Source organism: Amblyomma mixtum, chromosome 2 (genome assembly GCF_055824585.1).
Source record: "Amblyomma mixtum isolate Tamu chromosome 2, ASM5582458v1, whole genome shotgun sequence".
Taxonomy (NCBI): domain Eukaryota; kingdom Metazoa; phylum Arthropoda; class Arachnida; order Ixodida; family Ixodidae; genus Amblyomma; species Amblyomma mixtum.
Window position 1 is genome coordinate 311,919,973 of NC_143013.1, and position 2,736 is coordinate 311,922,708.

General features: G+C 45.4%; 1 long non-coding RNA gene across 1 annotated transcript; it reads left to right on the plus strand.

The window, feature by feature from the left end:
- Positions 1-273: 273 nt before the first annotated feature.
- Positions 274-1,796, plus strand: LOC149364982 (uncharacterized). The gene is made up of 3 exons (XR_016289242.1): positions 274-449; positions 932-1,048; positions 1,684-1,796. It is a non-coding gene; the product is annotated as an uncharacterized LOC149364982 (long non-coding RNA).
- Positions 1,797-2,736: the final 940 nt, after the last annotated feature.

Genomic DNA, 2,736 nt, shown 5'->3' on the forward strand with positions numbered 1-2,736 from the left:
CGTACAGCCGCATGGGGGCGCTAACTGCTCTCCCGTTGCAAACCCTTCGCTCGCGGTGAGAAATCATCCGTCCGTGCGGTTAGTGAAGCGCGAAAATTGCTCGAATGGCGGTGCCGGCGCTGCGATTTGCTGCTCCTTGCATTCATTCGTCGTTTGTTAAACCCTAGAAGTGGGAAAGGTGAGCGACTTTCGAGGTCACCGCGATGCTTTCGAGTTGTCTCTGACTAGATAGCTCGTCTGTGCAATCATCTGACGAGGCATATATGTGGATGCATTGCGGCGAGAAGCAGTGCCGAACTGTCGAGCTCTGAGGGACGATCGCCAGCTGTGAAACGTCGCTGAACGGATGGGCTTTGCCTCGCGTGATGAGCGGATGACACGAGAGGTGTTCGCGCGGCCGAGCAACAAACTCCAGGAATGTGTCGGGCTTCTTGACGAGACATCCGTGTGTGTGTAGCATCATTCTCATTCCTTTCGCATGCATGCTGGAGATGACTTTAAAACAAGAATCCGAAATTTGTATTCGGCACTTCGCGTTGCTTTTTTCATACTGTGTTTCAGTTTTTGCACACAGCGCCAAGTTGAGAAAACAAAGCCTAGCATGCTAGTACGTTGATCGATTTCTTTGTGTTTGGTGTTGATGAATGTGAAAGGCAGCATCGGTGAAATCAGCTGAAAGGCGTCGTTTCCTTAAGTGTGAAAAAAAAAAAAAATGCGTGACATTGTAAAAGAATACTATAACCTGTCTTAAGCATTATTAATGAAGCACACTAAAGTGATTTCGCTATTCAAGCTGAAATTTTCATAACAGTGTTACATCATCAGTTACGCAGCAGTCACGTGGAAATTACCGTAGGAGGGTGGAAAAAATTATTTCTCTAAGGGCACACGGAAAACAAATATATATGAGTCTTGTACATTTTATTTACAGGTGTGGTGTTCCTGCCGGTGAAGGTTCCAGCTCACAAGAATCTGTGCGGGATCCATCCATGACCCATTTATGTGCAGTCTCTCTCCATGTGCTGCCCGCATGGAAATCGTTAAACTGGTGAGCACGTGCTTAGTGTGTTGTGGCAGGCATGAAGGGATAGCATGTTTGCCTGCAGTAAGATTGCATGCGGCTAATGATATCTGTCTGCATTTATATATAGTTTATTGAGCAAGGAAGAACAGTGTAAATAGAACCACATGTAAATTAATCATGTCTGTACTTTTCAGGTGACAGTGGAGATAGGTGTGGGTGACACGCAGTGTTGTTCTCTGGCTTTGGATTTATCTTAGTGACCGCAATGTCAAGGTAGCCTCATTTCAATTGGTGCAAAATGAAAAAGCATGCATATACTAAAAAACTCATGGTAGTCATAAACAGTTGAACTTGTGCCCTTCCTTGCAGTGCATTCTGTGGTGGTTTTCTTGAGTATAAAAAGTGTGTATTAATTATTTGTATCCATCAGTTTGGGAAATGTGTCATCAAGTACCTCTAGCTATATGGCAACACTTCGTTTTGATACTAATGATTGATTTTGCAGTCAGCGTATTTTACATTTGTGCGTAAAACTAGACAATAGTTGAACTTGAGGCTTCAACAATTTCTCATATTTGGAAACGCAATGTCTAGCTCGTTGGAAGATTTCAGTGCACAGCGTTGATTAATGTGCAGGTGATGGTTTGCATCTTATGCAGATGTGGTGGACTACTCTCACCATGGGGTCTCGTGTGCTCGGGAGCCATGATGCCAGATTCATCTTCACTCACCCCTCGGCTGGACTGGCTTCCTAGCTGGGTGGTGATACCGGGTTCCTGAACGATTACATGAGGTGTCTGCAAAGGTGTCATGGTCATGGCACGCCATGGTCAAGAGTTCTCTGCAAAGGTCAGCGGAGCTTGCACTGTGCAACACAACATATTCATCCACACTCAGCTGCAGGACCATGACACCACTGGCAGGTGGTGATAACAGAAGGAGTACCAACATCTACAGCAGGGAGGAGGACACAGCACCATTTGGATTCTACCTGACAGACAGGAAGTGCATGATCAGCAGCTGCTTTCGAGAATTGCACTCACTGCCGTGATTGTCATGTGTAGCTATGCCACAAGTAATCAGCATACATTTGCTCTGCTTCAAGTTTGATAGCATACTGCCAGGAAGCTGATGAAGTCTTCATCATTTTGGTGCTGTTCTTTGAATAGGACCATATTGGTGATATCCATGACAGTAGAAATCATTTTTGTCTGGTGCTGCAGTTTTGTGTGAGTCAGGAAGTGCCCCAAGTGTTTTCAGCCTACCGTCTGCCAACTTGCTGAGTGCATGCTTCAACACATGCTTTGGTGATTGTGAAGAAGTGCCATCCCTTCGTGTGGTGCCTCCCTACGTGTTCTGCTTGTACACAACGCACATTTTATTTGGTGCTTAAGTTCAGTGAAGGACAGGAAAGCACCAAAATGTTTTCCTTCCAGCACCTGGGTGTTGACTGGACATGCTTTCACCAATGCATTGTTTGCTTTGGTGTTTGTTGAGAGCCAGCAGTCCACAACATGCTCAACATACAGCATGGTCGCTGTGTCTCTAGTCATTTACAACATCTGTTCAGGGTGCAATACGTCTTGTGTGGCACTGTTTGTGTGATGAGATCACAACATGCTTTGCCTCATGGCATTTGGTTGCCTCTGTCTGCTTGCTTTTGACTGCTTCTTTCACATGCTGCACGTAGTTATACAGCAGTGAACTATTTT